The 25,034-nt window shown below is 45.5% G+C and overlaps 1 long non-coding RNA gene across 10 annotated transcripts in view; it reads left to right on the top strand.

Moving 5' to 3' along the window:
• LOC137205843 (uncharacterized) overlaps positions 1–19,636 on the top strand; it is a 66,542-nt gene extending 46,906 nt beyond the window's left edge. For 8 of the 10 annotated variants that reach the window (XR_010934312.1, XR_010934319.1, XR_010934310.1 and 5 more), the window contains 3 exons: positions 5,985–6,124; positions 6,718–6,826; positions 7,854–9,778. This is a non-coding gene — a long non-coding RNA (uncharacterized lncRNA). Of the gene's footprint in view, positions 1–5,984; positions 6,125–6,717; positions 6,827–7,853; positions 9,779–19,117 lie in introns of those variants that run through there. The other 2 variants (XR_010934318.1, XR_010934317.1) reach the window with 2 other exon arrangements.
• Positions 19,637–25,034: the final 5,398 nt, after the last annotated feature.

Below are 25,034 nucleotides of genomic sequence, written 5' to 3' on the forward strand. Positions count from 1 at the left end.
GAAAAAATGAGGGAATTCTGTGAAGCACTAAATATGTAGATAACATTAAAAGGAAACAAGGACGTGCTCTTCACCCAGACTTTTCTGCATGAATGGTGGACCCGCCTCTGTCAGGGGCAGGGCAGCAGCAGACCTCTCTTCCAGGCCGTTTTCCTAATATTTCTGCTTTTCATCAGGGCCTGGGGACCAGGACGGTGGGGATCTCAGCCCTTGCCCACTGCCCACGTTAGAACCTTCATTAATCTGTGAGTTCCTTGCCCCCTCACCTTTACCCAAAGAATAATGCCTCCCCCAGAATTACACAAAAATCAATGGCAAAGTTAATTGAAATCTGGACCTCTTAATGTTTTTCTCTTTCTTAAGTGATTGCTTGGTTTCCAAAGAGTGAGGTTGAACTCAAAGGATGGCTTTAATCGAGGAAGAGTGAATTGGTAAGGGAGAGAAAGCAGAGGTAGATAATTTTCCAAGTGACTGAAAGGGTTTTTTTCTTTTTTTTGAAAAAGAATGTATTTTGAACTTAAGGAAAATAATATTGTTTCAGTGCTTTAAAAGATGTATTAATGGAAGTTTAAGTCGGAGTTTAATAAAAGCTAAAATTTGCAGTAATTCCCTTCTGAACAAATTTTCCTACTGTACTTTTCTCCCCAGGGCATCCACATTTTGCCCTTCCTTATACAATTGGCATATTTATCTATACGAACTGTAAGATCATCTTATACTTGACCTTTGAGTTTTTGGCTTTTTTTAAAGTTAATTTTCATTGGAGTACAGTTGCTTTACAATGTTGTGTCAGTTTCTACTGTACAGCAAAGTGAATCAGCCATACATATACAAATATCCCCTCCCTTCTGGATTCCCTTTCCATTCAGGTCACCACAGAGCACTGAGCAGAGTTCCCTGTGCTCTACAGTAGGTTCTCATTAGTTATCTATTTTATATATAGTGTTTCCCTTTAAGATTTCATTTCCTTTCAAGTTTTATGTTGGGGCTTCAGGAATGTTACTGGATGGGAAGAGTGACCAGGGTGTTTTCCACGGCCTGGCTCACAGCTCTGCTGGCTCCTTAAAGGGCTGGAGACGCTTTGAAGGAGGTTGACGCCTCTTCTCTTTCCTCCCAGGGGACCAGGGAGGGGAAGAGGGAAGCGGGAAAGTGATGGAGGTCACTAACCACTAGAAAGAAGGTGTCCAGCTTCTTTATTTTAAGGATTCTTACCTTCCTGATAATTGTAGTGTTTGTATCATAGGTACTTGGCCTGTAATTTGGCTTCATCCTGCAATACTGTTTATATTTATAGCAGTCTATAACACACAGAGTAAGTGCTATTTCACTGGATTCTCACATCAATTTGCTGAGGCAAAAGGGACCAATATTTTGATCTCTGCTTTGTAGAAGAAGAAACGAAGTCTCCAGTGGATTGGAATTTGTCTAAGATGACCCAGCCAGTGATGGGGGTTGGGAGGTACAGGTCTTCAGGCTTTTAGGGGAAGAGAAAGGGGGTGGAGGGCCGAGCACTTACCCTGATGGAGCTCTGGATAACGGGGGGTGGGCAAGGCTCGTCTTCAGTCAGTCGGGACCCACACAGCATCCCTGTGGTGCCCTTGCTTGGTGCCAATCCAACCACTGGGAGATGCAGTTCAGAACGCTGGTTTCCACTCTCGTTGGTGTCTGTAGCTTCCAAAATATTCAGACAAAGGGCTCCGAAAGGCATCTGGTCAAGCTTTGCAAAGGGAGAAAACTTATCCTCTGATTCCCGACGCCCTGAAGTCAGGGATTTGATTATGCTTATCACGATCTCAGCTTCCACCGCTCCAAATGTGGTTAGTTTTGTAATTAGTTAATGTCATTACCTGTCATCAAATCCAGACAACGCTGGTCTCCAAAACTTCCCATGGCAGAGAAACCCACAACCTGACATCTTTCCACCGTTTTACACAGAGTTTCTTTAATAATCCTGGCAACTGTCCCCTCCTTCCTAGACCACAGGTCTGAAAGTTAGGAGAAAGATTATTTCTCGTATTTTTTTTAAAGGCCATTTAAAATTCTTCAGTACCTTTTCCCCAAACCTTTCTTCACTCCAAGCAAAGCATAAATATAATCTTCTCAGCAACTCTTCTACTCTTCTCTCTTTTCCTTCTTATATATGTCGGTTGTTTTTTGCTTTGGGCAGAATGGCCAAAATAAGAACGTGTTTACCATAGGGAAACACCCTGGTAAGGACTATTTTTACCTTTCATAAAATGCTGCTTGTCTTGTTCCCTCCTTGCTGGTAACTCCTGGGTGAGCGGTTTTCTTCTGTGCTCCTATGCAGCCATTCGACAAATATTCCCTGAGTGCCGGCTGTGTGTGGCTACTTGTGGGTACTTGGGACACAGCAGGGAACACACTGTTTGCATCCTGGTCCTGCGGGAGCTTACGGTCTGATGGGAAAGGAAGATGATAGGAAAGTCAACAGTCTGTGGGCTGGACATCTTCCGTGTGCCCCTCCAGAACCCCGTCTTTACCTCGCTGTGGTGTGGGGAGCCCTGGGGAGGGAGGTCGGCAAAGGTGCATCATCAGTGGCCTCTTTGCCCTCTGTCTGGGTCAGGACCCTAAATGGGGGAGCAGGACGGTGGGCTCCGGGTGCTTATGGCCCCATCCCCTATGCCGGCCCAGGGGTGACACAATTGCTTTTCTGTTGTTTAGGAATCAGTCCTTCCCACGGCTGCTTCAAGCCCGGGACGGGAACTGCTCTTCCTGGGTTTGGTTTTCCTAATCTTAAGAACCCTTCCATAAACAGACCACCCGTTAGCTTCTTCCCAGTCACCCACTTGAAGGCGCCTCCTTCCACCACCAGACCCTGACTGCCACCGTGGTCAGAAGGCAGTGCCGTGGGACCTGCCGTCTTTTCCACGCTTAGAGCATCAGCAGTGGTGCCTTGTCGCCTGCGCACTTTTGGACTAAATGTCCTGGGGTTTCAGGCTGCGTCGCTCCCTGTGACTCAGTTACTCATTGATAAGGCGCGTGATGTATGCACCCTCACCATACGTGCACTGCTATACGTGATAAAACAAGTGCACCTCCGCTGCATGCCCTCTGACCCTGCCATCCTGCTTGGCCAGCCCTCAGTGCCTCCCGGATTCCAGGGGCCACAAGGACCTGCCCATCCACAGGCCAGTTCAGCAAGCTCCCCACAGCCTGCCCGGAAGGGTCCAGCATCTTACTGCGGCCGTGGAGACGCTTCTCCCTGTCGATGCCTTCTGCTCTGCCAGCGCTACCCTTGCTCCGTGCTCAGGGGCCCACTGCTCCGTTCCCGGTCCCCCACTCAGTTTTATTCCTCTGTGGTGAAGGCCCAGTTCAACAGCTCTTGGGAGCCTTTGCTGGTTTCATCATTTTGAGGAAGGGGTAGGGTTTTATCTTTTTTTTAAAGGTTGTAATTTTAATTTTTTCTTGTCCTGATTATGAAAACAGTGCATCTCCATGAAAAAACCATAGAGAACATAAAATATAGAAGTTAAAAAATATGTCTCACTGTCATGTATAAGTTCCAGGGACAACTGGGACGTACTGGGGGGCTTTGTCTTCAGCTTGGGAGGCAGAGCACATTTATATGTTGCCTGGCCACCTCTGCTGACCAGAGTCTGTCTTTTCTAAAGAACTTTTATAGATTCTCGGGCTCTTCTGCTTGCCCGGCTCACACTGGCCTGAACTGTCCCCTGAAGCCAAACCGAGTATTTTCCTTGTCTGCATTTAAGCTTATTATTGCTTGTATTTTGGGGAGTGAATCTGGGCTCCAAGCTCTGAAGTTCATGGCTTCGCCTCTTCTTGGAAACAAGGTCCAAGGATTCAGATGGCCTGGAGCGCGCTCATCTTGGTGGGTGGTTTATATACTCATTGCTCTCCTTCTGGAAGCCCCTGATGGATGCCATCCGGGTGAGCTTTGCTGCTCTGCCCAAGGTTTTCAGGGTTACTCTGTACTTCCCCCCAAGAGACGTCAGTGTGTGTTAAAGCCACACCAGGATTTCCTGTGCAAAAAGCCCTTGAAATATGAAGTTCCCCTATCTCCCGATGATAAAAGCGATGCAGAAAGAAAAAAACCCAACATAACAGCTTTGTTACCTGATGGTACTTATTAGTAAGCTTCCCTCAGAAAGAGCGCTGAGCGATTTCATGCGGATTTGGGTTATACTCTGGGGAATTTGTCTGCAAAAAGCTACCGAGTGGCCACCGTTCCTGTGTATGTGTTTTTCGTCTGTGATAGATGAAATAAGGATAATAGTCTTCATTTGGTGATGCACTCATTCAGTATAAGTTTAAGTTTAAAACTCTTAGTTTCCAGCAGCTTATTAAAAAACACACACCAGTCTGGCTAAAATATATCCTCAGGAAACCAGGCTGGAAGAAGAGGCGGTGAGACAGGAATGAGCTATTTAGCTTTTCTTGGAAAATGGCATAATTCTCAGAGGAATGAAAGGCCAAGCATTCCCCGGATTTTTCTGTCACACGTGCCAGTCCACAAAGTGCTGAAACCCCAGACACAGAATCTGGATTGATTTCAACTTCAGTCGTTCAGGTGTTTGTGGCACAGAATAAACACCACCCAGAAGGTAGCATCCTGAGTTCCCAGAAGTCCCAAGGTCCAATATAATTTTAGGCAACACTTTCGGCTTCTACACAGGGATAGTAAGGTAGTCATTCAGTCCACATAAGCAGAATATTTTACTCTTTAAAAAGAGAAATCCTAAATCAACTGACGTTTGGCATGAACCTGCTGAAAGAATTTATTTTTCTAGGTCATGCAGACCTCACATTAATCTGTTCACATTTCCGTAACTCAATGTCATGTTTGTTGAGTGAATATTGTACAGTCCCATTGTGTCAGATGTTACGAGCTACCGAAATCAACATGGTATCTGCTGCTTTCAGGGAGCTTGCCGTCTATCCAGTGACGCTGGACGCAAACGTAGGAAACAATCAATCAGTGGATAGCACAAGGTATTCCATAAATAAGGCTGGGGCAGGAGTTGGGAAGAGAGAGAAAGGCAATGCTACTGGACTCTTCCAGAGAAGACTTGAGGCTATAGGGTGCCATCTGGGGGAATTTGAACAGGTTGAGGAAGAGAAATGGTTTATTAGGCTGGGATTTAGCAAGAGAAAAGCCACCAACTAGAAGAAAATGAATTGAGTATCTATACGCCAGGTGTTTCTTAAAAAACGAAAATCTTTACCTGCATGAGCTAAATGAATTCTAATAAGAACCATGTGACAAGGTATTTTAGCTCCCATTTTAGAGGTGAGCAAAGTGAGTGTTAAGGGTATAAGTAATTTGCTCAAGATCCCATGGAAGGAAGCTGCTAAACTGGGATTGTCTTGGGGACATGGAAGCAGTCTGTCTGTCCATTTCCCTTCCTTCAAGTTAGAGCAGTGGGATCCCTGGTCACCTGCTGCTTGCATGTTCTTGCGTGGTGAGCAAAGAGCTGAATGGGAAAATTTAGGTGTGAAAACAAAAATGCATCTGGACGTTTTCTGAGCTGCAGGGCCGACGAGGAAGGGGAGGGTTGGGCATGTTGACGTCCCATGCAGTGACTGCCACCCCTGAGGTCCCGCTGCCGCTCGAGCTCCCCAGACCTCCGCCGCGTGGCCGGGGATCCTGGGTAGGGGGTCTTCTTCCTCTAATCAAAGACAGGCACACAGGCTCTGCTCCCCCTGGACAGGCCCCAGGATGTTTTCTATTCAGAGAGGAGTCTAGGAACCCGCGGCAGATGGCCAGTGTTCTCCAAAGCTGTCTTCTTTTCTCCCTGGATGTAAAGTCACTCATCTAGAGTCTTTACTTCCCAGCTTCCCTGTCTGGACATAAGATTACAATTTTGCCCATAAATTGTGAGCAGAACTGATGTGAGCAGCTCCTGTTTCCTGTCTTCACTGGGCATCACTCTTCCTGGTCTCTCTCTCTTTCTCCCCGTGGGCTGGAACCTGGATGTGCTGGAGACCCTCATTAAACCGAGCAGATGCGCGGTACCCTGCAGGACAGCGGGACGATGATAGGGAGATAATCTGGATCTCTTCATCACCGTGTGAAATGGAGCATCCTGCCAGCCTGGACCGGCCACTCCAGAGAGTTATGTGAAAGAGAAAGCAATTCGATCTTGTGAGCCACTGTATTTTGGGGTCTGTTTAATCTAAGAGCTGAGGTTTTTACCCTGAGTAATACAAGACATTTCTGGGTGGGGAAGTAGAGCATTGATTTGAAGTCAATATCTTGTCTTCCTTCAGTTTTTTTCCTTCTTTCCTTCCTTCTATAAGTATTTATTGAACACCAACTGTGTACCAGCAATGGGTACATTACCGGTGATGGTAAACAGGAGGACCGTGTCTCTATCTTCCTGGAACTGTGTCCCTACCTCCTAGTAGGGGAGATGGACCAAAACAAGTAGACGGACATTAAATTAAGACATTCCACCTACAGACTGGACTCTGTTGTTGTGAAGCATGTAGCTTTGGGGCTGGGGAGAGAGAAGTGGGCGAGACAAAGCTACTTTACCCAGCGTGCTCAGGGAAGCCTACATGCTGAGCCCTAAAGGAGACATGAAGGCAGGCAGGCAAGCTGAGAGGAGCATGTGCTAAGACCCTAGGACGAGGAAGAATCTGAGGGACTGAAGATGGGGTGGAGGAGGGGAGAATGCACTGGAAGGTGGGCGGTACCAGTGGGACTGGATCTGGGTTTTACTCTCTGTGCCCTAGAAGCTGTTGAGTTCACAAGGAGTGTCTGTGTGTGGAGCGGGGAAGACAAGTCACCTGATTACTGTATAAGGTCACCTCTACTGCTTTATGGAGAAAGGACCCTGAGAAGGTAAGGCTTCCCACAGCTGCCGCAGGCTATCTTGGTCCTGACAGTGGTGATTGCGAAAATTTATTTTAAAAAATCATTGAAGAATTTCTCTAATCACACAGTATTTGAATTCATTAAAAAAATAAGTCCAGGAAGGGAGGGAGACACAAGAGGGAAGAGATATGGGAACATATGTATAACTGATCCACTTTGTTATAAAGCAGAAACTAACACACCATTGTAAAGCAATAACACCCCAATAAAGATGTAAAAAAAATAAAAAATAAAAAAACAAAAAGAAGAACTATTTCCTCCAGTTTAAAAAAAAAAAAAAAAAAGTCCAAGCCAGTAGTTTGAAGAATTAAGTTGCCAGAAGGTTTCTTAGACCATATGCCGTCTAAGTTGCAAGCAGGCTGGGAAAGGCTGGTGAGGGTTCGGTGATGCCACACCCTCTAGTCCACATTCGTGGTTTGCGGTTGTGGACGAGACTGGGGAAAGGGGTTGGAGTAGTTGCAGTGGGGCTTTCAAAAGCTTCGAAGGGGCCTGGACTTTGGAATTTCTACCTCTGGTGCAGAGGCAGCAAAGGAGGAAATGGAAATGGTAATTTGTAAAACCTACCCAGCCCTTTGAGCCGCCTGCCTATTATTCTCAAGCAAGTGAAGTCCGTGTTTAAGGACCATCTTTTCCCGCGAATATCAATTTTTTAAGTGTGATTTTTACCTTCTGGAGACCAGTATCCTGGCTCCTTCTGCAGTAACTTTGAACAAGTGAGTTACTTCAGGAAGGAAACAGCATAGGTCCCAGACTTTCTGATGTCCGTGCAGTTATTATTGGGATTTTCTTTCGAAGGTTTTCTTTTCTCCCCCGATTCGTGGAGATAAAAAGGACGTCACATTGTATAAGTTTAGGTTTACAATGTGTGGATTTGATTCACATATATTGCAAATTTCTAAGGTTTTTTAACACTGTCCTCAGAAAGAGGAAATTGTTTGATTTCTCTCTTTATTTTATTTTATTTATTTCTTTTTGATTTCTTTTTTTTCTTTAGAGGAGTGATATCAGGATCTGAAACAGTCCAAGTGAAGTATATTGCGAGACTCCTTTTGTTGGGTTCGTGTTTGTATATCTGAACAATCTAATGAGAAAGGAAGTCCAGGTTTTAGCTTCTGCACATCAGGAAATGGTTACGTGCCCCAGCCTGGCCTTGCAGACGGGCTGAGGGGGGAACCCTCCTTTCTCCCCTCCCCCTTTCCATCTCTCACCCTGAAGTCATCTCCGAGGACTTGGGGTACGCTTGACCACCCTGGAGAATGGCCAGCGGTCACCACAGCTGCTCCCGGGCATTGGCCTTGGAGCCAGGCTCTCCTGGGGACAGGAGAGGGAAGAGGGAAGCAGGGGTCAAACACGGCTGGATTTCCTGGGGCAAGGTTTCCCTGTGTGAGCTCTGGGAGAGGCCTGGAGAGCCATGTCACATGTGCCGGCTCAGAGCCCAAGCTGGGCTGAGCTGAGTCCCAGGCTGGGAATTCTCAGTTTACAAGTCTTCCTTTCTGTCCTGTGGAAACAGATAGGGAAGGTTAATGAGATGAACATGGCCAAATACTGCTGGCTTCTGAGAAGGAAAAGAGCCTGTTACGCGCTCCTGCAAACACAAGCCCTCTAGATGGGGACAGCTTCTTACTGAGCTCTCCTCCAGGAAGACTTGATTGTTTTCATCAGACAGTTCAAAAGTAGCATGTATGCAGGGCTAGTCACTCAGCCGTACATGCCTGCTGAGTCAGGAATCAAGAAAACATCCTATTTTGCTTCTGACCTTTGCAGCAGCTTTGCCCAACACCTGCCACCTTTCCAAATACGCAGGGATTAATATCTGGAAAGGATAGGTCTTTTTATTCAAAAAAGAAGTTGGGTCTGTGATGAACTGTGAGAAAATGAAGAACTAGTTAAGCACTAAAGCCAAACAGTATATGGAACAGAAAGATGAGATACCTCTTTGGTTGGAGATTTTCTGAAGAAAATATTCCAGAGAAAAGGGCAGATGGAAATGTATGTGTGTGTGTGTGTGTGTGTGTGTGTGTGTGTGTGTTTAATGAATAGTTAAAAAAAATGAACTCTAAGTGGGAAGAAGAGAAGAAAGAAGAAATTTGGGCGCATCTATAAAATCGCCACAATTTATGAGAGTTTAAAAAGGCAATTCCTTTTTAAGGAGCCAATTCCTAATTTCCCACATAAAAGTATGGGAATTGAATGGTAAATCCTTCTCGGCCGACAAGACCCCTGAAAAGGGTTGGGAGAAAGAGTTACTGTTCCGTTTCCATTCATGTGTCTTGAAAGCCCGTGGCTGCGAAACTGCCCGGGACCGCAGAGGCCTGGGTTTCAAAGCTGCCCGATGACTTTTCAGAGCTGATCTATTGTGGGGCTTTGTTTCGTCTGGGTCGCCCTCGTTTTGTTCTGCTCGGGCTGTATCACTCTTCTGCCGCTGCTATTAATCCACCCTGTCTACTCCTCTCCATTCAGAGGCACATTTTAACCCTGCCCCGCACAGGGCGCAGCATGAAAGGCTGAAAGGCTGAGCATCACTGCGGGGAGACTGAGAGGGAGGGGAGGGGAGGGGAGTGTGGGGTCCTGGGTGCACAGGCTCACCTGGGTGGCTGGGTGTCCAGGAAGCAAAGAGCAAGGGAGCAAGTGGTGTGAACCAGCTCTGTCCATCTGCTGGGAGTCGGGCAAGCCGGAACGAACCCTTTTTCTCACACGGTCACCGCCTGGCTAAGCTGCCTGCTCAGGCACCGCGAACTCAGGCTCCTGGAGCCGCACATGAGCCGGCCCTTGTTTTTCAGTTTTGATTCGACTTCCTTGCTTGTGCCTAATAGGCTCCTTATAGCTCAAGTGTTGTCAGACTGGGCTAAAGTGGCAAAAGATACAGTGATTTGTGTAAAAAAAGAAAATTAAATCAGAAAACTGTTGTTTGGTTAGTAACTCAAATTCAGTTCCTGTCCTTATGCCTTCCCAGAAATCCTATTATATTCAATTATATTCCAAATAGAGAAGATGCTTCTCTGTCCTCCGCATCACTCACTTTTAATGGTGCAAGGGGACCATCCGGAAGGCCCAAAGGGCCCCGAGAGATGTTGGGTTATAAAGTGGTAACAAACGTTCCCCAAGTGCCTGTGGCTTCACATCATCTGTGGTTCTCACGACACAGCCAGTGGGGGTCCCTCATGGTGGTTCAGGGACCCCTAATGATGGAGGGCTGTTGTCCACGTGGGTACCCACGAGCCCCGTGGACGAAAGAAGGGACCTCTCAGGGCTCTCACCTTGGCGATGAGATCTCCAGCTTGACAACACTTCCACAACAGCTAGCCCAGTGGTCACACCCGGCTGCCAGGCTGGGGGTCTCTACCTCCGGGTCCAGGAGGAGGAACAGGTGAAATAGGCATCCCTCCAGGACACCGTGCACACGCTCTCAGGGACAAGCAGAGGGCTGCGTGGAAAGACAGGGCAGCAAAGTATTTTCAAAACTTTAACTGAACAGTGAAAGTCAAGGATTACATGGTTTGAACGTAACATGCTTAGTCGCACATTTGCCCTCCACGGCCATTTGGGCTGCGTGGCCTCAGGCAAATCATGAACCCACAGGACATCCACATCATCGCAGTTACGGAGGCTCAGTGGGTCTGGATCAGTGGTTCCCAAACCTGAGTGGGCTTTAGATCGGGGAGGACTTATTAAAGCTTTAGTTGTAGGACCTCAGCCCTAGTATCTCTGATTCAGCAGGTCTCGGGGGAGGCAGGGGGCAAGGCTCTGCGTTTGTAAAATGTTTCCAGGTGATGCTGATCCTGGTGGTCCAGAGGACACACGTTGAGATGGTCTCCAGAACTGGAGAGTCTGATGTAGCTAGAACATCCAGTCTTTCCTAAATGTGACGGGGTAGCATCAGCTGAGGAGTTGACTACCGGCTGCAGTAGAGTTTTCATGTGGAAATTTGACTGGAAAATGATTCACCAGCGCATCACTAACCCCTAACCTTGTTTGAGAGCACATTTGCATGTTGGGTTGACACAGAGAGTTTAAAGACACATCTCAATTACAAGATGTGATCCAGACAGCTGCCCTTGTGGGGACAGAGGTGGCCACTAAACTCTGAGCAATTACTTAAAATTAGACTTGTCAGGTTTGTTTAGGGTGACCAGGCAAGTACATACATTGACCCAATGTCACTCTTCCTGGAAAGAAGTTGTAATGATTTTGTATATCAGTCAAACTGTTCAAATACTAATGCCGCCTTCATGCTTTAATCACCATTCTAGTCAGATGTCATTTTTAGAAGCCCTTGGGGATTTGCATCCCTTAATGATTCTTCAATCCCCAAACCAAGCATTCTTTAATTGGTGTAAATTGAGCAGTGTTCCAGCGCAAACAAGGAGAGGGCAGACTGATCAATGATGCCGTGCATGTCTGGCTATTGGAAAGCCATCGTCATTAGATCAAGTAACAAATCCTCAACTCCATCTGCCTCTGAGGAAACACCAGCTCATGGACCCGGCAAATACTATTTCTACTTGTCATCACTATCGGGAAGCACAGAGAAAGTTGTGATCCCCAAATCTCATCTTTTAGGAAAAGGGTTAAAAACATCCATCATCAAAACACCCTCTGTTCCAATGTCAGAAACTGTATGCTGGAGCCTTCAATGAGAATTCAACTAGAAACAGTATTTCTATCCTCCGGAGACTTGGTGTCTGTCTCTCTTTCTCTATTTGTAGATTACAAACAGTATACAATTTTTGTTAACTTGACAAGACACTTTTTCCCACGATTTTTTTTTGGTTCCTGATGGTGCGTTATCCATTTTACCATCTGAGCGTGCTTGGGAAACATGAAACAGGTGTTCATTCCCTCCTACTTTTCGTACGATTGAAAAAACTCCAGGCACTATACTTAAGAAGCCCAGGACAAATCCTTCTCATAAATGTGTCAAGCCCACTTTTCACTCCTGTCTCTTTCCATCAGCTCTCTCAAATTGAGTACTTATGACTGGGGCGGTGGGGGGAAGAAAAGGCAGCAGCAGGCCCATCACAGGCCCCCGGCTCAGGCCTGCCAACCTCCTGCTCCTGGTCAGCAAACCGTGCTCAGATACTACGGGTCCGGCGGCGGCCTGTGTTCACTGTTACTTTATCTGGTTTTGGACAAAAGGTGCTGTCTCTTGCGGGGAATCCCTCAAGTTGATTTCAGTTTGAGTTTTACAGTGGTCCAGTGCTTCAAATGAGTGGAAAGGAGGAGTAAAAGGCCATCAGCATCCTTGACAGTCTTTGCTTGGAGCCTGGATTTAGAGAGGAGCTTTGGGTGGGTAATCACACTGGGACAGCCTGTCTGCATGCAGTGTGCTATAATCCACACACATCCTCACAGAGGGTGTATTGCTTCCTTTAAGATGCTCTCGCCAAAAGTTTTGAGGACCTTGGGGTAAACCTTATGGGGGTGTCTTAGACTCCGGGATTCACTTTTGGAGCCCGGCTGGAGAAATGAGACAGAATGACACCTGAGCCATCTCCCTGTGCCGGTAGGTCTCGTGGACCAGAATATCACCCTTAGAATGAAAGCACATTCTTGCTGAGAAGCCAAAGGGGGTCAGTTGATCTCTGGATCAACTTTGACGGTGTCAAAGAGCAGACTTGAAAGGGGCTGCAGAAAGGATCTGCCCCCCGACATTTTTGAGAGACCCCTGAGTCTGCAGTGCTGTAGCCCCCTGTCCCAGCAGTCTTGTTTCTGTTACCTTTTCTCTTACAGACAGCTACCTGGCTTTCTTCAGCCCTGTGGCGGGTATAGTGAACTTGGGAGCAGAATGCTTGTTTCCAATTCTGGCTTCTTCCCTGCGCAATCACGTGACCTCTCTGGGTTTCCATGTCATCGTCCCTAAGTGAAGGAGTTGAATTAGATGAGCCCCTAAGACCCCTTTGAGATCTCACAGCTGAAGAGTTATTTTCTGCAGTGCCGGCTCTCATGAAAGTCAAGGGCAGGGAGCCCACCTTCCGTGTCTTTGGAGCCCCTGGTCTGACTCTCATTCATGGAAATGAGCATCTAAACCAGCATTTCCCAAACTTGAATGTGCCTGGCATCACGTAAAGAGAAGATTCTGGTTCAGTGGGTCTGGGGTGGAGGCTGGGATTCTGTTTCTCTGACGGCTCTCAGGTGATGGAGCCAGGCTGAGGCACAAGGCCTCAGACCAGAAGCTAAGTGAGACCCGAGGGCTGGTCCGCTCTGCTCAGCACTGGACCTCGGCGCAGCCTGTCTCAGAGCGCACAGCGACACAGGGTTGCGGAAAGGGAATCCTGTGGGGTGTTCAGAGAGAAGGCTGAGCCATGGACGACGGGTGCCTTGGCCAGGTCTCATCCCCACCACCTCCCACGTTACTTCCGATGGGATTGGAAGGCTCTGGCTGCAGACCTGGCCCCTGGCCTCACCGGGCACTGTGTGCAGAGGGGGCAGGAGACAGGCAGAACCTGGGGAAGGGGCTGGCGGGGAGAAGCAGCTGCCTCTGCCCCCTGAGTCCTGGCTCCTGGCCCATTGCCCAGGGCCACAGCTCTCAAGCATATGCTCGTAGGTGCTCTCCTTTCCCCTTTGGTTGGTTCCTCTTTGATGTCCATTTCAACCAGCGCAAATTACTTAGAGGGAGTGGAGGGTTCCACACAGTGTCACTGTGGCTCCATTGCCATTTTATGGAAGGAGCATTGGTCTGGGAGACCAAATATACAGGTGTAATTCCGGCTGGCCCACGAACCAGGGAGGGGCATGCCAGTCAAACGCCCGAGACCCTAGCCCTCTTCCCTCCCGTCCACACCCACACGCAGACCTAGGAAAGGGGCTTTCCTAGTGCACAGTGTTTTCTAATTGAGGTGAAATCATATAACATAAAATGAACCACGTTAAAGTGTGCACCTCAGCGGCGTTCAGTCCATTCACAATGATGTGCAACCACTCCTGGTCTCTAGTTTCGAAACTTTTTCATGTCCCCAGAAGAACTTACCACGCCTGTGCTTTACTCCCATTTCCCCTCCCCCCAGCCCCTGAACCACTCATCTGATTTCTATCTGTGTGGATCCCTATTCTGGGTATTTCATGCAAATAGAATCACACAGCCTGTGACATACCTTTAAAAATTTTACTTATTTATTTTTACTAGCTAGAGACATTACATTGAACATTACAACGATTAAGACTTGAAACATATAAATCCATGGTGTTTGGAACCACAGACTTCATGTGTGCATGTGGACACATGTGTGTGGCCACATATACGTGTGCGTGGGTGTATGTGTGCGTGTGTGCATGCATGCATGTGTGCCTGTGAGCTTAAGGTCCCTAGAGAACCTAATATCCAGCTGAGAGTGCTACCACGCCCCAGGTCCCCTTTAAGACAGATTCAGGGAATTAATAAACCAAGTACGGACATAAGCTCTGTCTCCTGGAGGATAGACCCTTTCTATTCATAGTCTGCTTTGCCTTCTGAAGGGAAGAGCGTGGCATGTGGAGGTCAAGGGAAACCGTAGGTAAGTCTGATCAAAGTTGTCATTTGGCAACAAACTCTACAATCACCACTCAGCCCTTTGGAAGTTCTCGCCTTCCTTTCCCTGTCCTTCCAGGTCTTGTCCGCCTCTTCTCCTCCTTTGCAGTTTATTCCACCCAGTAACTCTGGCCCTGCCTACCCAGCTCTCTCTCCATCTTATTTCTCCCCTCCTGCCATCCAGTTGGTTTGCTACCGAAGGCAATGGGTATCCCCAAAGGCATGGGGTTCTTGGTCCTACTTACAAGTACAGGAGTTTATTAGGGGACGTATCGCCGGGCTTTTCTAGATTGCTCACCCTGACCACTAAAATATTTTGAGCATAAGCTCCCAATATATGCTTGCTAATCTATTATTTCTTATTTATTGTGCACCGCTACTATTGCTACTAGACGATATACATTGTAAAATACACATAAAGGTGAAAATTCAAAATAATGAGAATTTTACAGAGACGTAGAAGTTCTAATATTTTCTCCTCACAACCCATGGGGTCCCTTTGGTGACCCGTAGACCAGAGGTGGAAAAGGCTTCTCCAGTCTAACTTTAGGGGCCCCAGGGGCACTACAAATTCCTTGCCCCTCCTGAAGACAGGTCTTCCTTCCACAGATCATCTGCCGCCCCAGCGGCCCACTGGGCGCCTGGGAATCACAGAATGGAAGTCGCTGCTGCAAGTGACCTTAGCTTTTTTCCCAGTGCAACCATCCCTGCTTTGTAAAAGAAATGACAAATTAAACAATTTTTTAAATTGTATGATTCCTTTAATTAATTATTTAAAAATTGAATTATAGTTGATTTACAATATTGTGTTAATTACTGCTGTGCAGGAAAGTGATTCAGTTATACACACACACACACACACACACACATACACACTCTTTTCTTTAATATTCTCTTCCATTATGGTTTATCATAGGATACTGAATACAGTTCTTTTTGCTATACAGTAGGGCCTTGTTGTTTAAGGATTTTTTTATTGTGGTAAAAAACATAACAAAAAATTTACCATCTTAACCATTTTTAATCATACAGCATTAATCAGCAGCATTAAGTATATTCACATTGTTATGAAAAAGAGCTTCAGAACTTAGAAATCTGAAACTTTATACCCATTAAATGACAACTCCACTTTTCTCCCTCCCCCAAACGTCTGGTAGCCATCATTCTACTTTCTGTTTCTATGAGTTCGGTTATTCTAGATACCTCATATAAGTGGAATCATACAATATTTGTCTTTTTGTGACTGGCATATTTCACTTAGTGTAATGTCTTCAAGGTTCATCCATGTTGTATAGTATGTTATAGGATTTACTTCCTTTTTAGGGTTGAATAATATATCATTGTATGTACACACCATATTTTCTTTATCCATTCATTTTTTTGTTTTGTTTTTGCGGTACGTGGGCTTCTCACCGCTGTGGCCTCTCCCGCTGCGGAGCACAGGCTCCAGATGCGCAGTCCCAGCGGCCATGGCTCACGGGCCCGGCCGCTCTGCAGAATGTGGGATCCTCCTGAACCGGGGCACGAACCCGTGTCCCTTGCATCGGTAGGCGGACCCTCAACCACTGCGCCACCAGGGAAGCCCCGGATTTTGTCTTCGTAATTCCCTTTTTGGATTGTTCATTGTTAGTGTATAAAAACACAAAGCCTTTCTGTATGTTGATTTTGTATCCTGCCACTTTGGGGAATTCATTTATTAGTTCTAACAGTTTTTTTTTTGCGGGGGGGACGTGAATGGAGTCTTTAGGGTTTTCTACATATAAGATCATGTTATCTTTGAACAGAGATAATTTTCTTCTTCCTTTCTAATTTCTATGCTTTTAACTTCTTTTTCTTAGTACTGTGTGGAATACAAGTGGTGAAACCAGGCATCCTTCTTTTGTTCCTGATCTTAGAGAAAACACTTTCAGTCTTTAACTACTGAGTATGATGTTTGCTGTGGGCTTTTCATATATGGTCTTTATTATGTTGAGGTAGTTTCCTTATATTCCTAGTTTGTCGATTTTTTTTTTTTTTATCGTGAAAGGATGTTAACTCTTTTCACATGCTTCTTCTGTGTCAGCTGAGAAAATCATGTAAATTTTGTCCTTCATTTTGTTAATGTGATATATTTCTGTCCTTCTTTGTTTGGTTCCTGGGTCCTGTTAAATATTTCTTCCCAACTTTCAGCTCTCTGACAATAACCTCAGTTTTCGGTAAAACTGTGGGTTGGGATTTTTGTCCATATGTTATATGTTGTGATTTCTTAATTTTATAGCACATTTGATTCTTCAAGCATGCACCATTCTGAGCTTTGTTTAGGAGAACACGACTCCATTCTTTTATAATCACCCAGCCCTTGCTTGTAAAACTTCTCTCCAAGTTTTCTTTGGACTCTTCCCTTTTTCAATCTCTTTTCAAATCCCTAAGTAACCTCCTATGTGTCCCCCCAAAATTCATTCTTATCCTTTTCTGTGAAATTGCTCTGTCTGGTGACTCAGCAGTGAGACAATACTAAAACAATAGTAGCTGGAACTCCACATTCCCCTGGGTGCCAATACCACCCCCTGATCTCAGAAAATACAACTTGGATGTACGTCTTAAGCATATTTCTGGTTACTGGTGCAAAAACAAAACGAAACAAAAACAACAACAACAAAACCCCCCAAAAAACAACCCAATAAACAAAACAGAATGATACCTATAGTTAGCAGGCAATTGGTAGAATATGAGTTTATTTTTAAAGTCAACCATACTTTAAAACCTAAGGCCACTTTATCAATGCTTTATTATAGATGTAATCAATTCCGTTCAGAGATAAATGCCTAAAGAATTAGATCATAAATGAAGGAAAAACAATGTGGAACAAAACTGTAAGGATGTGAAGCCTGAGCGATGTCTCGTCCTTTCTGAAATTTGTGATACTCGAGCTCTGTTTTTTTTTTTTTTTTGGAGAAGCCATGAACCAGCAGAGATGAAGATAAAACACAAGGGGAACAGCACAGAATCAATCACGAAATGCTGTCTTACCACAATTATTTTTCTAAATACTACCATAATTACACTTAACTCTTATTAGTTATATATCACAGTGATGTTAATGAAAATGACATATCAAAAAGGGAAAATTTACATAAAGCTTTCTGTTGGAGGCCCATGAAAGCTAGCTGAAAAAAAAATAAGTCAAAACTTCAGTTTGGGCATTTTCTAATTAGCTAATTGGCAATGGAATCTTACTTATCTTTTTATCTTGAGAGTTTTTTTTTTTCAGATCAAAAGATTTCCCCCTTATTAACGTTAAAGTAATAGGCAAGTGTCTGCCTAAAACTATTATTATATGGGTAAAATGGTTCCATCTTTGTACCAGTATTATAAAATTCGGGATTTAATAATTCAAAGTTATGGGGCTGACATAGAATTTCTTATGAGAAACGCACACAGAAATCCAGGATCTTACAAAATGATTTCTCTTTCATTCATGTTTTAATTCTATTTTTAGTAAAACTTGATTGTTAGTAGATACAAGCTACCGTGAAGCCTTGGTCATTTTGTAATAAATGATTTATCATTACCTATAGCACTGGAAACTCCTCACTTCTTAAAAATGAAAAATGCACGGCAGGCCCCAATTTTTGTCTTTTCTGAAATTGCTAAGCAAATCGGAACTGCCTGAATCCTCTGTGGGGTCACATTGAACCCATTCTAATCTCCTGCATGAACTCAGGGCTTGTGCTTTCAGACCCTGGTCGTGGCCTTCTGAGACCTCTGAGGAGCTGCGAGCAGGACATGCTCTGTCAGAAGCTTACTGTACGTATTTTATGCAGCCAAGCTATAGGAGTATCAGATTTACCTCCAACATCTTGGCTTTGTGGTTTTAAAAACCCCAAAGAGGAATTCTTCTGAAATAGCTGTTGCAAGAGTCTTAGCTTGGCTGGTCTGACTCCCAAGGGTTATTTGTGGCAGGATAATCTCGCGTAAGGGTGAGAGGTTCTGTCTTATTTCACTTTAGGTTCAAGCTCTTTTCTGGCAACAGATGGTGTGATCATAGCCACTGTGATCTCCTTAAAGGAATAGATGGGGTTTAAGACTAGTAGAAGGACAAACTAAAATATATAGGTGTGATCCAGAGGGGTAAGGACATGCCAGTATATGAAGAATAAGAGTAACATGAATTTAAAAAGTTACACCAACAGCTAGTAACACAGGTGTACGGGCTCCGTTGCTACTGATGAACATGGGGCCACGTTGCTCAGAAGGAGGGGCGCAGCAGGGCTGCATGAAGGACCCCCGAGGCCCTTGTCATGCTCTTTCCCAATATCTGTTCAATCAGCACCATCCTTTGAAGATTTCTGTCTGCATGGGGAAGTGAGGGTGGTCAGCTCCCTGCTCTTCTGGAACTCTCCATCTGCACGTTCCCTGACCATCACTGTCTGGAGCAGAGTATAAACCTAGCAGATGAAGGCTTGGTCCATCACTGATCCGCTCACCCAATTCAGGGAGTGGTTAGGTATCCTGACAGGGCTGGCAGGGCTGCCGAGGGATGTCCAGGCCTCTCCCTCAGCAGGTGTGAGTGACCCGTCCTTCATCTCTTCCCTGACAGCAGGGCTGCCCAAATACAGACGCTGGGCCACCTCCCTGCTGGAAGGGAGCATCTGGGGAGGCTGCTCGTGGCAGCCTCCAGAGGCTGGGCGAGACTCTGAGGCTTAGCAAACTGGGCTGGCGAGACGGTGAAATATTTATTGTGATGCCTCCTCTTTTTTTTTTTTTTTTTGAAGTTCAGAAATCCTTGTCATCCTTGGGCTGAAGTCCGTGGACATGAGAGGAATTCATAATTAATCAGAGGTGGCCTGCTTCCACTTACTGATGACCTCAGCTTGCAGCAGCCAGAAGACAAGTGATGGTCTCTGCCTACTTGCTCTGTTGAGTGGTTTTTTCCTAATAAAAGAGAAAAGTCCGTGAAACAAAAGAAAGCAATCCAAAACACTTGCCTGTTTGATGGTCTCTCACTAGTTCTTGGTGTGTGAAATATTTTCTCACATGGGTGAGAAAAGGGGCAAATAACTTTGCTATTTTAAAGTAGACATTTTATATGAATTATGTTTAGTCTTAGAGATACTTATTTCTTGGGACTTCCCTGGTGGTCCAGTGGCTAAGACTCTGTGCTCCCACTGCAGGGGGCCTGGGTTTGATCTCTGGTCAGGGAACTAGATCCCACAGGCCGCAACTAAGCATTTGCATGCCACAACTAAAGATCCTGCAAAAAAAAAAAAAAAAAAAGAGAGAGAGAAAAGATACTTACTTCTTATTTCCCTTGAGTGTCTACAAAAAGCAAAGGAAGGATTGCGGGATTCTTCAGATAATTCAGACCAAAATGCTGATTTTCCTTTAAATACGTAGAGAATGGAAGAAAAATCTAGCTACATCTGACATGTGTTGTTTGAGTACTCTTTTGAGTTGGTGGATAAGGCCACGGCCTTACCCTTAAGCCAAGTCGCCTATCAGTGGAAAAATATTCAATATTTGTTATAAGAGAGAGCTTCAAGTGTCTGCCAAGAGTGGACAAATGTTTTCCTTCAGTGCACACACCAGCGAGTAATTTGGCATTTACCTGTTTCCCTCAGTCATACTCTGATTTGTGTATGGATGACGGAGAAAGATGTACTGATTACGGAGAAAGATGAAGGCTCCCCATCGGGGTATAAGGTGACTGCTGCTTTGGGTCTCCCTCCCTGTCTAGTCCCACAGCTCCTGCCATTCCCCAAGGGATCTCTTGCTCCAGGGAAGCTTCCTTGGAGTTCCCAAAGCCGTCCAGATCACCTCCTTCTCTGTGACTCTACAACTGCTCTGCTCCTGACTCTGCTCTTTGTTTGTTGATTGATTGATTAGTTGATAGATTCATTCATTTATTTGGCTGCGTCAGGTCTTAGTTGCGGCATTCGGGCTCTCCGTTGCAGTGCGCGGGCTGCTCTCTAGTTGTGGTGCCTGGGCTCTGTAGTTTGTGGCGCACGGGCTTAGTTGCTCTGCGGCATGTGGGATCTTAGTTTCCCGACCAGGGATCTAATCCGCGTCCCCTGCATTGAAAGGTGGATTCTTAACCACTGGCCCACCAGGGAAGTCCCTGACTCTGCTCTTCAGGCAGCCTCCTCTTTGGTACCTTTCTGACCAATCCACCTTCCATCCCATCCTCTGCTGAGAAGGGCATCTCTCCTTTGGCCTCTCATTTTCTCCTCTTCACGTCTCTAAAATACCACATTTCTCCTTTCAGCAGCCACAGATATTTACTGAGGGCACCTCTCCTGCCATTGGCTCTGCTTGGATGGTGAGTGGTGAGAAAACACAGTCCCTGCCCTTGTGGTACTCACACTCTAGTTGAGAAGAAAGATAATAAAGATGCATATAAAATGACGCCAGGTAGTGTGATGACGAAAATATGGGGAGGTTTTCCTGTCTGACTTTCCCAGCACACTGTGAACCCTGAGAGCAGGTCCTGTGGGATCTAGCATGGAGTATTCACGTGGTGGTAGGTGGTGAATGAATGAACAGTTGAAAGGAGCATTCGTTGGACCTCTAACTATCTTCCCAGTCTTCCCAGCACTGGAGGATGTAAAAGAAATAAGAACTAATTTTACTTGTTACAGCTGGAAAGTTTTCTCTTCTTGAAGAACATCTCCGTGGTATTTTCAGAGATAAAAAAGAATCTTCTCTCTGACTAGAAGATCACTGTTGGTTCACACAGGCAGACACATCCCTATAAACATCTTCTGCCTGCCGTTAAGTCACCGTCAAGTAGATTACCCCCAGACACGTAAAAAATGATGGTTCTGTACTACAGGTTTTCATTCCTATTAAATTCTATGGCATGTGATCTTGAACAAACATTTGTAGTCAATATTTGATAAAAAGTCTGATTCCGTCAAGTAAACAAAGCATTAGAAAAAATAATTTCATTCCTTTGCTAAACTAAATCCATTAAGACTCTCACACAAGTAGAACTGGGGCCAAAGGATATTGGAAACAAAACAAAACAAGTGAGACTCATTGCACATTTGCATTTTGAAATTAGTTGCTGCCCTAATTATTTGTCAGTAGAAGCATAAATTAGGCAAATAAAACTTAGAGTAAGCTTTTAGGCACCCACAGGATTGTATCCTCAAGAGTAAATTGTCATAATGGTTCAGTGTGACGGTATACTTTTGCTGTCTTTCTGTGATGGAGGAAAGACAGGAAATTGAAATGGAGCCCATGGAAGTCAAACAGACTCCAGAGAAAGAGAGATGCAGGTGGGTACTTGTGGTTTCCCCTGTAAGGTGTGGGTAGATAACAACAAATAAACCAAGCATGTTGGGACCAGGAGCTGCTTTGGAAATATTACCTATTAAGTGTGACTTCATGACTCCAACGTGGAACCAAAAGATGAAAGATGCAGTTAGCTTGGAGCTGTTGTTCATCTTGCTGACATAAACAGGATTGAATAATTGGAGTATTTGCTCTATCTGCCTTCCCATACACCACACCATGTCCACGGAGGCTTCTACTACAAATTCTACTAGAATGTAAACATTCTACTACAGCTGGAATGTTTCTTTCTGTTGCATAATTAGGCATACATTGTTGGTGGTCTCTCTCAAAAGCTATGAAACAGCACAATGATGCTAAGTAACAAACAGCTCCAAATCTCAGTGACTTAAATCAACCCCTAGTTTTGCTTGTGCTCCAGGGCTTTGGGTCAACTGTGGCTCGGCTGATCCGGGCTGGGTTCTGTTGGGTGGCTCTCCTGCAGATACGTTCCACAGGTGTGCGGGCCAGTTGGGACAACCCTGCGTCAGGCTGCAGGTGGAGCTTGGGTCTGTTTCATCTGCCTCTCATTCTGCAAGGATCGTTGGAGGGCTTAGAGCTATCTGGCCCATGATCTTTCCAAGGTGGAGGTGGGTGCTCTCAGAGGAGTGAGCGTAAACACGCATGCCTTAGACCTGGACTCCAAATTGGCACGTGACGTGTCTGCCCACGTTTTATTGGCTGAGGGAAGTCCTGTTGTCAAGCTCAACATCTGTGGGCTATGAAAGCAAATTCGTCCCATGGAAGTCAGTGTTGTATGTGTTTGGGACGTGGAGTGAATATTTGCTAAACAATAATTTAATCTACCATGACTACCTATATGTAAAAAGAAGACCTTCATTTTCTGACTGGGGCCTTGACACATGAATTGTTTAAAGTCTGCTCTTTTTTCTTTTCTTTTTTTCCCTCTCATGAGTTTGTTAATTATAAATGTGTTAGATTAGCTAGAAAGACCTTCTTTCAATAAGAAAGAAAATTTAGAAAGAAACATGGATTAACCTCCAGCAACAATGGCCTGGGGTGACACGGTGGAGACTTCATCCTGCTGTTGGAAGGAGGAGTCCGTGGGATGTGGGTCTGCAGGTCTTACTCGGCTTCGGGGCCGTGCATGGGGCTGCCGGGTACAGACCAGCCGGGCAGGAATCCCACCTCTGCAGATGCGTGCGTGACTCTCCTGCTCCGATGACAGCACCCCTCTTCCCTGTCACCAATCAGCAGCCCCCATGGCATAGGATGTTTTTCTGATCATTTTGCACTCATTAAATGCAGCTGTCACAACACAGGATGCGAGGATGCATGCAAAACTTTTCTGCCACGTCAAAATAAAGCTGAAAAGCTTTTTAAAAAGGAGCTGAAACCTTTGAAGCTTATTCTCAAGGAGTATAGGAAATATCGCCTTTTGTTGTTGACAATTGAAAGTGTTCCCTGGCAGCACAAATTAAATCTTGGCCCAGGCGAAAGAAATATTGTTCATCAAAAATTTGCAGCAGAAACCATTTGGCCAACCAGTTGGGGTTTGATTGTGCTATTCCTGGGGCTGAATGACCTAGAGACTCCAAACCCATTGGCCTGGCTGATCCCTGATAATGCTTCAATGGAGCAGAGTGGCTCCTTGACTCTCAAAGAAACGTTATGAGAATGAAATCATCGCACACCTATCGTATACCTCATTAGAGAAGTAAAACAAACGAATGGATTCTGGGGCCATAACACACACCAACTGGACTGGACTTGCTGGGTAGAGGTGAGGGCCTTCCAGGATCTTGGCATGGTCATCAGAATCCCTTTCTACAATCCACGGACCTCCATGGGAACCAGCATAAAGGACTATATTTTCAGTAATGTGCTTACTGATGTAGCTAGTACCTCTTAATTCTTGCTATTTGCTAAGTGTCACTCTTAACTTTTGACCAACTCGAAAGTTGATCCTGGCTTTTGCTCCTCTGAGAAGCCTTTCCCCTTGAGAAAAGAGGAAGAAAGAGGTCTTGCAAGCTGAAACGGGCCAGACCTCTAACACCTGATGTGATGGGTCCTCTCTAGGCAGTTCTTCTCTCTCTACATCATGCTATGCACACAGAAAGGCCTGAAACGTATCCTTGAGTTACAGACTTTTATTTGTAATTTTGAAAGTCTATTTTACTATAAGCTTTCTTTGTGGTTAAAAATTAACATGGTCCATTGGGAGATTGGGATTGATATATATACACTAATATGTATAAAATAGGTAACTAATAAGAACCTGTTGTATAAAAACAAAAAAAATTAACACAGCTCTTTGTATTTTGAAGTATTCCCCAAAATATGAACATATTTACGCTGACTCGTAACTCCATCATGGCTGGTTCATTTTGTAGAGAAATGAAAATCCACATGCTTTCAGTGCATTATACAGTGTGACACATATCTATCTTCTGTTTTTTATATGAAACTTTTATTAATAAAATATTTTGGAGCAAAAAAATAAACCAGGGCTGGGTAATGGGGCCACCGGCTGTGATCCCTCGTCCACCCTGATTATGACCACAGTTGCGATGACTGTGCTCAGGTGTGTCCATCTTGTGTCCACCTGGCGTCCCCACTAGACTGGGATTTGGGGAGGAAGATAGGGTTTATCATCATATGTGTAGCCCTGATGGTGTAATGCAGGGCTGAGTCCAAAAAATGGTGAAGGGCAGAGGGGAGGAAGGAAGGAGGAAGGGGGTTCCTAGGGGTGGCCACATGTCTACATCAGGGGACACAGATACGGATGTGTAGACCCCTCCCCCCGCCTCCCCCTCCTCTACCTCCAGGCACACATCACAGGTTCCTGGGCACATGGCAGGAATCATCAAATAACTGAGGAGCAATTATCTCCTGGGGAGGGTCGCAGTCAGGGTCCAGGTAAGAAAATCCACCTCCCAACACATTTCCTACCTCTCAGGCTCCACATAAGATCCCCTTTGGACAGATTCTAAAGGGAGTGGGAGGATGGATGTGGCTGGCTGAGTCCCAGTCTCACGGCCCTACAGCAGAGAGAGAAGGGCAGGGACACTGGCTTGGTGACCATGAGAGCCAGGGGGACACAAGATGGACACACGTTTAAGTGACCCACAGCCAGATACACGAGCTGTGGGCCTGACGGCTGCGTCCGCCTCGCTCTGCACTCTCGTGCTTTGGGATGGTCCCACGGAGGACCTCGAGGAAGCAAATGCAAGAAATCGAGAGGCTGGCTTCACCGTGATGCCACACTGGTGAGAAAACCCAAAACCTGGACAGAAAGGAAGAATGTCAAGGAAGTGTGGGTGAGAACCTAGAATCCTCTAGTGTTTTGGTTGCCATGCTGGGCACCGAGCAGAGATCGGAAAGCAGACGTACAGG

Source organism: Pseudorca crassidens, chromosome 14, assembly GCF_039906515.1.
Source record: "Pseudorca crassidens isolate mPseCra1 chromosome 14, mPseCra1.hap1, whole genome shotgun sequence".
Classification (NCBI taxonomy): Eukaryota; Metazoa; Chordata; class Mammalia; order Artiodactyla; family Delphinidae; genus Pseudorca; species Pseudorca crassidens.